Source organism: Semicossyphus pulcher, unplaced genomic scaffold (assembly GCF_022749685.1).
Source record: "Semicossyphus pulcher isolate SPU_LCO1_2020_fin unplaced genomic scaffold, fSemPul1.0.p SCAF_19, whole genome shotgun sequence".
NCBI classification, from domain to species: Eukaryota; Metazoa; Chordata; class Actinopteri; order Labriformes; family Labridae; genus Semicossyphus; species Semicossyphus pulcher.
Window position 1 is genome coordinate 3,492,268 of NW_027211692.1, and position 12,658 is coordinate 3,504,925.

The 12,658-nt window shown below is 45.0% G+C and overlaps 1 protein-coding gene across 3 annotated transcripts in view; it reads left to right on the forward strand.

Annotated features, from left to right (window-relative positions):
- Positions 1-12,658, forward strand: part of slc8a2b (solute carrier family 8 member 2b) — a 145,684-nt gene that overhangs the window by 80,999 nt on the left and 52,027 nt on the right. For 2 of the 3 annotated variants that reach the window (XM_069668074.1, XM_069668075.1), the window contains exon 3: positions 2,536-2,598. The exons of the other annotated variant lie outside the window; for it this stretch is intronic. The gene's annotated coding sequence lies outside the window, so the exon portion shown is untranslated. The remainder of the gene's footprint in view (positions 1-2,535; positions 2,599-12,658) is intronic. 3 annotated transcript variants of the gene reach the window in all.

Here is a 12,658-nt window from a genome sequence, read left to right on the forward strand (position 1 = left end):
GGGGGCGATAGCGTTAGATACAGTCTGTCGGTGGACTCTTACCTTTTGCAAACTGGGCAGTAGTTTGTGTAGGGTTAGGATGTGTTAGGGTTAGCTTCCTAGCGCAGCAGCCGACAGCTTTCTGTGGTTGTTTGGAGCATCAGGAGACATTTCACCGGCCTCTCTTGGAAATGTAAAACGATCTGAGCGATTACAGACTAATTCAGGGATTACAGACTGAAAGATAAAGTTTGTATTGGGCCAAACTAAACTAAAGGAACAAATCTTACTCGTCTAACATCTGTGTGAAGAAAAAGGACTCCTCTCCCTCACTACTAAAGAAGTGTACACCTCCAGGTCTCATCTATAATTCATTGAATATGATTCAAGGTTAAGGAAGAGTTTTGACAAGCAGACAGTTTACTGAATTCACACTTCTCTTTTCTTACCTTGTCCTCCATCACTCCTGTCTCTCTCCATCGCTCAGGAATCAGACAACACTTGTCTGAACGTTTCCTTAAACATTCGATACATCAATAAGAAACTCATTTGTGTGTGTTTACGACGTGTGCCGTCCCCTCGGTCCGCTGAATCGTATCAGATGAGTTCACCTTGCAGAGCAGGAGGTCATCTGTCCCTCTATCTCCGAGCAGCCGTCCCTCTCTGCAGATAAAGGGCTATTGACAGAATGAAGAAGAGGCTCCATCGACTGTTAATGGAGGTCAAGACCCTCTGAAGGAGGATGGAGGACTTAGTTTGTCCCAGAAGAAGGCTGGAGGCTCAGGAAACAGGATGCAGCCTGTGAACGTTCTGGACGGAGCTGTTGTGTTCAGCGTCTCATGATTCATTCGGGTGTTTAATGGGGCGTGTGTGCTAAGAAATATGAGCACATTATATTAACAAGGCGTTTGCATTCAGGTGACAAAGGAGCTGCAGGATGTAAATAATGAAAGACTTCTTGTTAGCAGCAGAGACGTGTTGTTGCTAACCTTTCGTTCTTCTGCTGAAATAATGCATCCTGAAACGTGTCCCTGATGTTTGTGTCAGTAAAGATGAGGCTGTTCAAACACTGGCTGTGCACCTGACCTCCCTTATTGCTTTATTAAAGTCTTTTTGGCACTTTGAGAGCAAAGTCCTGGCGATAAAAGTGCTGTCAAATGTTTTACTTTATGATTAGACGAGCACCTGAATGCACCATCGGCTACGGCGGGAGACAAACAACTCTTAAATCATGCATCACAAAAAAATTATATTTCTGAGCACAGGTAATAAACCAGAGAGAGTGCACTGAAGGTGATTCAAATCATTATTAATAGATTCGTTTTTTCTTTAATCTGCATTATTTAATATCTTAAAGGATAATCGATCAGAAGTTCAGGTGATCTTTTTCTCTCCCTGTTAGACATTCAGTGCGCAGAACGCCTGCAGCTTTCTCAGACGCTCTCTGTGTCTCTGAACGCAGCATCCTGCTAAATCCTTTCTCCTTCTAGCAGCAGCGCCTTCATTTGATGTCGTCTCCGTCCTTGAAGAAGTACCGGCTGTTTCAGGGTCCGCCTCGGCTTGTATTACACACTCGCTGGGATTCTCCACCACGGCGTAATGTCCTCCCAAAGTGCGAGAGCAGAAGCTTTTATGGATGAGGGCACATTTGAAAGCGTTTGGGCTGACAGCAGAATTTACTGGAGCTTGTGTTCAGGCTGTTAAAAGGCAGCCTGAGTCTGCACTGCTATGCACAATGCATCCTGGTACATGTAGGCACTGCTGGCACGGCGCTGTGTGCAGTATAGCACAAACAAGGAGGAATTTATTGCTTCAATTGATCATCTTGAACACTGATCGCACATCCACATGAAACAAAAACTCCAATTTCAGTCTGCAGAAGGAGTCCTGTAAAAGAAGAAGTGAAGCTGTTTGTGCAGCAGCGCAGGCGCTAAAACGCTACTCTGGTTCCTGCAGGTTTATCGGCTCTTTAAAACAGACTTTCATCACATTATAAACGTTTTTATGAGTCTGCGGTCGGAGAGGAATCTCCCCACAATCTGCAGCGGATGAGTCAGACTCCCAATACTCAATATTTAATCTAATCAACCTGATACAGCCGTCTCTCTCTCTCTCTCTGCCTCTCCTCATCGTTCCCTTTCTCCCTTTTCTCTCACACCGTCTCATTAAAACACACACACACACACACACACACACATCTATGTTCGTATAATAAGCTGACATCTACACAGATGAGACCTGATCACAGACCCACATCCCTCTTTTTCTTCGGTCACACACTCTTTCTTTCTTTCTCACCTTTCCTCTCTCTCTTCCTCTCTGTGTCACCCCCCCCGCCTCTGACCTTGAGCTCATGTGGGGGCTTCGCTTGTCTCCATATTCTTGTTAGATGTTTGATGTGTTTTGTTTTTGTTTCTCATGAGTGCCTGAGGGAGTTTGCAGAGTTTTGAAGACAATTTTCCACGTTGCTGCCTCTCTTACCTGTGACATGCATCTGTTAATCTCTCTCTCTCTCTCTCTCTCTCTCTCTCTCTCTCTCTCTCTCTCTCTCCACAGCCTGCCGCTGAGTAGGAGCTCTATGTGGATCAACATTTGAGAAAAGAGCACCTGAGACTAGTGGTGAGTCGGCTCTCCTTCCTGCTTCGTCTTCTTCATGTGTTTCTGGTGGTATTTCTCAGGGGAGTCGCTGTAATGGGGCCAGACAGTGACATGGAGAGCAGACAGGGAGGAGGAGGTCCCAGAGCTGTCGATGGTGTGATGCTGAACACACACTGTTCTGAATCAGATCTACAGCCTGTCTGAGCCTGTGCTGGCGTGGCGTTCACATTAGCCGCTCTGACACTGCAGGAACTTCTCCCAGGAACATTCAGGTCTAGATGAAGTTATTGTGACATATTTTAATCCCCCAAAAGTCCCTACACAGCTGGTAGTGCTTTAAAATGTACAGGACGTTTGGGGGTGTCGACGTGTCTGCAGCAGCTCATAGAGTCTGTTCACTTATAAATCTTTGCTTTGCGTGTTTTAAATCTGCTTGATGATGCCAGTCGCTTTTTACGGTGTCGATTTTTTCCGACTTTTACATGACGCACATGATCACATGATATTATTAAAGCAGCAAACAACTACTAGCTGTGGCAGCACGGTGGTGCAGTGGTTAGCACTGTTGCATAACAGCCAGAAGGTTCAGGTTTGGATGTAGCGGGCCTTTCTGTGTGGAGTTTGCATGTTCTCCCTGTGCATGCGTGATTGACTGATCAGGCCAGGTGTAACCCCGCCTCTCGCCCAATGACAGCTGGGATAGGCTCCGGCTACCCTGAACAGATTCGGCGGCATAGAAAATAGATGCATATACTTGGTTTTACTTGGCTTCAACTGCAGCTTTGTTAGTGAGTCATTTAAGTACAGGACAAACCTGCACTTAAAGGCACCGTGTGTGTAAGATGTCTCTCTGACTCTAATACAGCTGCTAGCTCATCAGAAAGGCTCTGATTGGTTCAGGTTGGAAACACACCCTGCCTGCAGGATGTAAAGTGTAGAGAAGGAGCTGTTCTGCTTTGGTGTTCATACTTGAACATGTTGACTTGTGTGTAACAACAATCAGTTCCTGCAGCTGTTTCTGCAGATGAAATCATTAGTGCGACTGTTAGCTGAACCTGCAGGAGGCAAACGGATGCACATTTCAGAGATGAGCGGTCTTTTATTATGAGACGTTCAGCGGTCTGAACTTACAGCGTGTTTGTTTAACACAAACATATGTTGGTGACTGTCTCGTGTGCATAAAGATTATTGTTCATCCTGCTGCAGATGGAACCTCTCAGTGTTTATTACAGTGTGTAAGAGAGGAACTACACACAACACTGCACAAGACACACTGACACAGAGCTCAATCACTTTATTATACAGTTAATCAATGTTCTAAAGAACGGGGCGCTGTGACATATCCTGATTAATAAACACTGAGCGTGCACACACACACACACACACACACACACACACACACCCAGTCAATATGTACATAAGTATATTGAGATATATAATATAAAATGTGAGGTACACACACACACACACACACACACACACACACACACACATGCAGAGTCACACGTGCGTGCAGCCAGTGACCGAGAGGTGGAGGGCCTAAAGGGCTAAAGCAATGCATTCTGGGTAACAGCAACAGTAATGGCTCATTAGTTTTATCCCACGGCAACAAAGCCAAGTGGTGATGAATGGGCACTGTGGGGGTTCATTACTGTGTGTGTGTGTGTGTGTGTGTGTGTGTGTGTGTGTGTGTGTGTGTGAAGATAATCCTGGAGCATGTTCTGTGTGTTTCTGTATTTTTTCCTCTAATGTGTGTGCGTGTTTTTTTAACGCATAATTGCCTGTCTGCATGTGTGGTAATTAATGTTCATTTTCAGTGTGTGCGTGCGTGTGTGTCCGTGTGTGTCCATGTGTGTCTGTGTGTGTGTGTGTGTGTGTGTGTGTGCGTGCGTGCGTGTGTGTGTATGTGTGTGTGTGTGTGTTCCCCCTCCCACCTCTGAGCTGGCTGATGGAGCTCTGGACTCGTGTCAGCTTGTTGGAAGAAAACTGTAACAGGACTCAATTACTGTCAGCTCTGGACCACCACCATGACACGCACACACACACACACACACACACACACACACACACACACACACACACACATGCCTCATACATCCTGCGGCTCAGCTATTATCTCCATTTTTGCTCCATCTTCCTCTCTACACCTCCGCCTGCTCCTCAATGTCTCTCACGCTCTCCTCTCCTTCTTCTCCTCCTCCCATTTCCTCCCTCATCCCTCCATCTTTTCTTCCTCTCTCTCTCCTCTCCTCTCTTTCGTTCTTTATCTCTTAAACCCATCCCTCCGTTTTGTCAACTCTGCCTCGTCCTCTTCGCTCCTGTCAGAGCTGCACTTTCACAGGATGTATGTGGAGCCGTGTTTATCAGCCTGCTGTGTAGATAGTCCTGTACCGGGCAGCTTCATCACAGTGATTTGTGTGTGTGTGTGTGTCTGTGTCTGTGTGTTTGTGTGTGAGTGTGTAGTTCTGCTAAATCGCAGATGTGACAGTGATAGATGTTTGTATGGATGCAGTTAGTCAAAGCCGGGCACCTATGAATGAACTAACCGAGTGTGGAGAGAGTGTGTGTGTGTGTGTGTGTGTGTGTGTGTGTGTAATAGATGAGGCTGATGAGTCTCTGAGGTGTGTTTGCAGTAATAGAGAGCTCATGAAAAGGACACATTAGCTTCATTTAAAAGTGAAATATTGAAGGAAGAGACGCTCTGCGCTCTCGTCTCTCAACACTGGTGACTTTATGTTTTTAGATACAGCCACTTTATCACATTAGGTAAAGTAATAATCTCAAAGACTTTCATTTAAATAAATGTCTGTTAACAGTTTCTCTATCTATCTCTGAATGAGGTAACACAATGGTGACTGAGCCCGCTGATAAAAGCCTTTGCATTTGCAGTATATAGTATTATTACAGACTGTGTGTCTGTGGGGACTCTCACAGAAATAAATCACAAGCGGCGCCCAGTTAGTGACGCGTTTTCCATCAGCCAGCAGTGGTTGGTCTGCCAGAGAGGGTAGGCGGAGCTAAGCGGCTGCTTTTCTGCTCTCTGCAAGTGTTGCGAGTAAACAGTAATCTACTATGGCTGAACAAACAAAGAAAAGATGGATGACTACAGATACAACTTCAACAAGAAGTGAAAATCCAAAGAAGAAGAAACAAACTCGACGCTCAGATGAAGCAAACAGTCTGAAAAGGAAAGCGACCGTCAGCCAGGAAAATCAAGAGTTACAACCGGAGCCGACCGTGGACGTCACACATGCAACACTGTCTGGATATCTGGGAAGTGTGCTCCTGTAATTACTGTTTATCGCCACAGAGAACGAAACTGAGATCTGCGAGAATATAACTTTAAGTGTTACTCGTGTCAGTTTGTGTCTAGATATGCTGGTAAAACTGTGATCTCATCCTTTGGGTGGTTTCCCAGAAAAATGAAAGTTTGACCTCCTGACATGATTCTGGTCTCCAAAGTTTGTAGAGACACTTGAGAATAATGCTGGAAAAGACGTGAGACAAAGGTTAAAGGTGAAGCGACAAAAGGATGCAGGGAGCGATCTGTGCTGTGAATGCAGCAAACACAAGCAAAAGAAAAGATTCTGATGCTCTGTTTCAGGTTTTATGACGACTCCCCCGGTATCTCCCTCGATCTGTGTCTTTGCTCTCATGGCTTTAGGTTTGGTGATGCTGTCATTGCTGGTCAAAACAAATGTCACACTTTAGGTTTCAAAGTCAAAGACAGGTCCAGATATTTAACCCATCATACATCTCAGATTGTATCTTTGAAAACAGTAATCTTTCCTCACAGAAATAAGCATCATTTTGCCTCTGGGGCTTTTGTCTGTGATCTCCAGAAGTTGTCATCGTGTGTGAAATCAGGGCTCAAATCTTGCTGTGCAAACCTGACTTCTGGATTGGTTGGTGCCTTCTGCTGTTGTCGGTCTGCATGTGTCTTTAAAATTCAACAAAAGTCTGAAACACAAAGAAAGGAACCGTCCTCGTCCTGCTTCAGTTCCTCTTCAGAGAAGTCATTTTATTCCTCACGACTGCGTCAGCTGCTGCTCCAGGACACACAGATGATGGATGTGAGAGAGCAGCGTCCCTGTGCCGCCGCCACCGAGATATTTGGAGACATTTTTCGACTACTTTCCTCTTTCTTTGTGAAATGATCTGTACTTCACGGTGTTCAGAGTGTTAAGGTGACAAATGGAAAAGACCAGGAGCTCAGGGATCACACAGTGTGAAGGAACACACACACACACACACAGCTTACAGTGAGATGGATGGTGGGACAGTAAGAGGTAAGACGGATGAATTTGTCCTGTTAGATTACCGTCTGTGCTGTAAGGGGAGGGGAGAGGAAACGAGGGGACAGGAAAGGAAAGGAAACTAAAACGTCTTCTCAATGCTGCAACACAAAGCAGGTGTATCAGAATGCTAGAAAGCAGGTTGAGAGAGAGTGAGGAGGATCTCTTCCACCTGAGCGCTGCTGCGTCAGATCTGATGTGAGAGATGTGTGCAGGGAAGAAAACAAGCCTCAAATAAACATCAAAGTTCAGCAACGTCTGAGCTGCTTTAGTTTCTTTATGAGAAGCTGTAAAAACAAGGTGAAAATAAAACCCCTTGTTGACTATAAACTCTTTCCTCCATCTTCCATCAGTGCAGCAGTTTTCCTCTTTCTGTCAGAGACCGAGCAGCACGTTTGAATTCAGTTAGCATCATTATCACCTCCTGTCTGCGCCTTCTGTTGCTGCAAATTAAATGTTGTGTTTATCCAGCAGAACTTTCTGGTAAATAATTCATGTGGCTCTGCTCCTGTGTGGGCCTGCACAGGTGTAGAGACTCCAAACAGTGTGAGCGCGGTGCAGAAAGCCTCATTAGGTTTAACCCGCAGCAGACAGAGACGAGGAGACGGGCGGCTGGAAGCTGTTGTGTTGTTCTGAAAAGCTTCACTCTGATTTAAAGCCTGAATGTTAAATGTTGTGCACCGACGGCGTCGAGAGAAGACGTGAAGCAGTGTGAGGGTTTCACCGTCTCTGTCCTGGTGCGTTTGTTTGTTTGTCTCGAACACGTCAGGATGAAGTTGTTATGACTCTGCTCCGAACAAGTGTATGCCATCATTGAGTCTGATGTTTACAAGCTGAAGCAGCGGATATGTTGTGAATTGAGGTTTGATTGGGAGGTTCAGACTTCTGAAATGACACATGAACAATGCCTGATAAACAATCGTTGGCAGAGACTCCAGGTGAGACAACTCCATCAAGTTGTTCAAAGAGTTAAAGTTATTTGTTAACAGTTGATATCTGTGTCTTTAGTGTTTGAACACGACGGCCTGCACCTCTAAAAAGAGAGGCAGCGAGTTCTCTGATCATCTGTGATGAGAGATAACACATTTGTAGCATCAGAGTCGAGCTAATCGGTGTATCAGTGTCCCCTCATTTAATCAAGTCCTTTAGTGAAAAAGTTTAATGGCTCATAATTACTGAAACACTGGCAGACACTCAAAGCCGGTTATGATATTAAATGTGAGCTCTGCTGATCCCTCGTGATGCAGAGACAGAAGCTGAGCAGACGACATCATGGAGATCCTGTCATCTTGTTTTCCAAATTCCATTAAATATAATGGACTAATCAAACCCACCAGTCAGACGTGGCCTCGTTGTGAAAATAAGATGCATCATGTTTTTGACGTCTGGGCTGTTTCACAGGGTTTATCTCCTTTGTTAGAGTCCGAAGCTGCTAAAGGACCATTCACAGCAGGAGAGTAATGCACTGTACACGGTGGCCTGATTTTGGTCTCACAAAGTGGCCGGTGGATGTGCTTCAGAGGAACGTCTGATAAATGTCTGAGAGTCGATTCCAAAGGAAACTTGGAGATTTGAGGTTGTTCCTGGGTATAAAGCCGCAGAGTCATTTATCCTGCAGAAAGTAAAGCTGACAGCTCAAAGCAGAGGTAATAAATGTTGTGGAGAGAGAGCGGAGCGGTGGAGGCTTTATGCCCTTCAGGTTCCAGCTGCAGTGTGGCTCCACACACGCACGAAGCTCGGCTGCACCTACAGAGTACCAACAACAGACCTGCACGCACAGCTGCAGCACTCTGACATAGGAGCTATTTTTCATCAGCCTGAGGACTGAAACTGTGGTCAGAGCTGGACACGTTAAAAACAGTCTGAATATCGAGCCAACACGCAACACGAGCCTCAGGTTTCTGCCTGCTCCCTCCTCGGCCTCCTTCTCCGTGACATTTTCCTTTCACGCACTACTTAACCTCAATTTATGCTCCGATCTCTCGTCTGCTTTTACATCACAGTCATTCAACCTGTGCTCCTATTATATGCTCTCATTGTGCAGAGACAGCAGCAGCTTCTGTTCCTCGTGTTATAAGGGGATGCTTAAAGCTGCCTGAGTATCGCTGTGACTTTGGAGCGGTGATGTGGTGAGTGAGGAGACACAGAGAGAGGTGTAATAAGGAGCAGTGAGTGAGGATGCAGCTTCATGTGATGAGAATCTGTTGCAGAGATCATGATGGACACTCCAGAAAACATGCTCATGATAAATTCACCCTCACATCTCCTCTGGCTGTTTTTCAGATAAAAGAAGTGTCGGGAAAAACGTATTTGTTAAAAAATAATGATGTACTGTCCCTTTAAGATAAAAAGATAATTAACAGACATTTTAAAATCGTGTTGTTGAAATGAGTCAAACTTTAATTTCAGCATCTCGAAGGATTCATCCGCTGAGTATCAGAAACATGTCTCCATCTTTCACTCTCTCTCTCTCTCTCTCTCTTGCTCTCTTTCTCGCTCTCTCGCTCTCTCGCTCTCCCGTCAAACTCTCACAGAAGTTTTGGAGCACGGAGAGATTTAGTGTTTTGCATTTCAAGTCTTTCTTCTTGTGTTTCCTGCTCCGTCTCTGCTCCGTCTCTGCTCCGTCGTCTGACACTGATCGTCTCCTCCCAGAGAATCAGGATCAGCAGGCATGAAGACAGTGATTGTTAAGAGACCAGTTTGCTCCCTGATTGATCCTCAATTGATCCTAATGAGGGTGTGTGTGTGTGTGTGTGTGTGTGTGTGTGTGTGCATGACAGAGAGAGAGAGAGAGGGAAACAGAGTGTGTTTGTTTGCCTCTCTTTGTTATTTGTGCTTGGTCATGTGACGTTCAGTCCCAGCGGACACTGGCGATCCTCACTCTGATATTATGATGCAGGGAGATCGACACACTGATACCAGACGCTCCTGATAAAACACAAACATCTCATGTGCCTTTACATCCTTAAAGATTTGATGTTTGCACAGAGAAATAGACAGAAAACATCAGACTGACAGACAGACGGCCTCATCTCATGAAGATCACTGGTGAGATGTTTTCAGATGGGAGCAGAGTTTGTCTGATGAACTCTGATTTGAAGGGACGGAGAGAGAAGAGAGACTCGGAGACTCGGGGGGTGAGACAGAGAGTAGAAGACGAGCTGAGTTTCTGCACTCCGAATCAAATTGATCTTAATTAAAATTAGAAATGAAATGCAGAACTTCTGGCTTCACTGACTTTCAGTAAACACAAAAACAAATTAAAAAGCACATTTGCTTAAAAACACGCAGAGATTGGTGTTCAATTCCAAACAAATTGCCTCATTTGTATAAATCAATACGGCCCGCAGCATTTTTAAACAGCAGCGTGACTGTGTCTCCTCTCAGGAACCAAAGGCTATTAACAATTAATGCAACGAAGCAGAGTCCCATCAGCCAACGTCCCACATACCGAGTGAGAGGGAGCGTGTGGACGTACAGAGGAAGGCTGAGGAGCCTGAAAACATCACACTGACTTGTTATTGATTCTCATATGTTAAACCGTCAGAGTCACAGTCTGCAGCGTGAAGGAGCTGCAACATTAACAGCTGTCTGCGAGTGAGTCAGGGCTACACCTCCCTCAATCTATAGGAATAAGATAACAGACAGCAGCTGCACCTGCTACACCAGCAGCTTGTTATCAATAAAACCGGCCTCACCAGACGGGACCGCTCACACCTTTACACCTGCAGATCTCCCCTTCTATTCAGGGTCATGAAAGTTCACTGGCTGTCGTGTTAGTTACGTCTCCACTCGAGAACAGAACGCTGCCGGAGCCTGACTTGTCAACAGAGCTGTCAATCATGAGGTCCCACCCCCTTTTTATAGCAGCAAATAACTCATTAAAAGTAAACTTGTGATGAAATGAACACTTGGACATAAATCAGCATAATAAGAACTAACTATAATGACAGAAACCATGTTGGAGAAAAATTTATTTGACGTGTATTTTGATTTTATAGTTTGACTAATGTGTCACGGTTGTGGTGAAAATAAAGGTTGAGGACAGAAAAGAGTTTAATTAACTGAGGCAAAATGCAAAAACAAAATCTAAAACCCGAGAAAAAGACAAAAAAGGAAAACCAAAAGGCAGAACTTACTTCAAACTAAATCCAGGTAACAGATAATCCAAGGGAAAAACCAGCAGTAACGAGGAATGAGGAGCTACGAGGAAATTAGTAACAGGTGATATGAGGTTAGACAGACAAAGACAAAGACAAAGACAAAGACAATGAACAGCCCTGAGACAGGGGAGCACAGAGACTAAATAAAGCAGGAGGTGAGGCTAGTCAGACACAGGTGAGACGATCGAGGGGCAGGTGAAAACAATCAGGGCAGGGCACATAATCAAACAAGTGGGAAACACACTAAGGCAGGAAGTGGACCAACACGAGAGACAAGGGGTGTGTCTGAAACCGCATACTATCATTCTAATCATACTGACCGTGGCGTAAAATTAAGTATGTCATGCATTCCCATCTCATAGTATGCAATTTTGTGTATGCGAGAAATGCCCGGATGTATACGAGATCGGCCCGGATATTTGAGTATGAGACGGGAGCTCACTGGTCGTACTCAACTGCCCCAAAATGCATTGCGGCTATTCAGCTTCTACGATGGCAGAGATGGACCGGAGATCAGACCGCACATACGTAAACGATTAAGACACGTGATACGGAGAAGACGGCTCTGAGTATGATGCCAACGGCATCCTAATAGTCGGGTTAGTAGGCAGTATGCAGTACATACTGTTTGAGTATGGAGTAGGCAGTACGTTAGTATGCGGTTTTGGACACGGCCATGGTGACAAAGTAAAACAGGAAGTGATCTAACCAATGAAACAAGTTAAATACTAACTAAACAAGAATAAATCGTGACAAGAAAACAGAATAAACTAAACAATGAGAAAGTGACAAGGTAAAACAAGAAATAATAACTGAACACTGAAATACAAAATCATACAAATCAAAACCATGACTGAACTAGAATAACTCATGACACCATCTGCTAACATGGAGGAGGCGGGCTGTATGACCTATACCGCAGCCAGTCAGCAGGGGGCGATGGAGAGGGTTTGGCTCGCATGTCAGACCGTGCTTTAGCGTCTATTTTACTCTAAATGTGAGAAAAGTGTACAAAATAAACATCGTGCTGTGTTGAAGAAGACTTGAAACCAAAGATTGAGACAATAAACTCGTTACGAAAATGTTTCCTGAGCGAATAAACCGACTGAGCAGAAGGGTCACTTTCTCAGAGACTTTCTGTTTCAGCTGGAGAAATGTGCCACTTCCTGTCAGCCTACAAACCAACATTGACACATACAGAGAGTGTCCTCCACAGTCAGCTCTTACAGAAGCTTTTCTTCGCTGGCTGTGGTCCCTTGAACGTCTGTATGAATAATTCACAGACTTTAGAAATGTTCAGCATTCATGAGCGGCCTCGTCGTGTTGTTTGATCCGTCGTTGCTGACTGACTGGCTGTTGTGCAGGCGTCCGTGACTCGTGGTGGGTTCTGGTTTGTTGTTGCTCTCAGCAGAAGTTGTGTGTAAAAGCTTTTTGAATGAATGAAACAAATCAAAGTGTTTCAGCGGCTCGCGGCGTAATGCTCTCTTCATTAGTTTAACACTGAAGCACTTTTCTCTGATTCTATCAGCCCCTGCCCTGTGTGGATGCAGTGCCCTTTATTCATGTGTGTGTGGGTGTACATGTGTGTGCACCTACTTAGTGTTGCTAAGCAGCAGCTTGTTG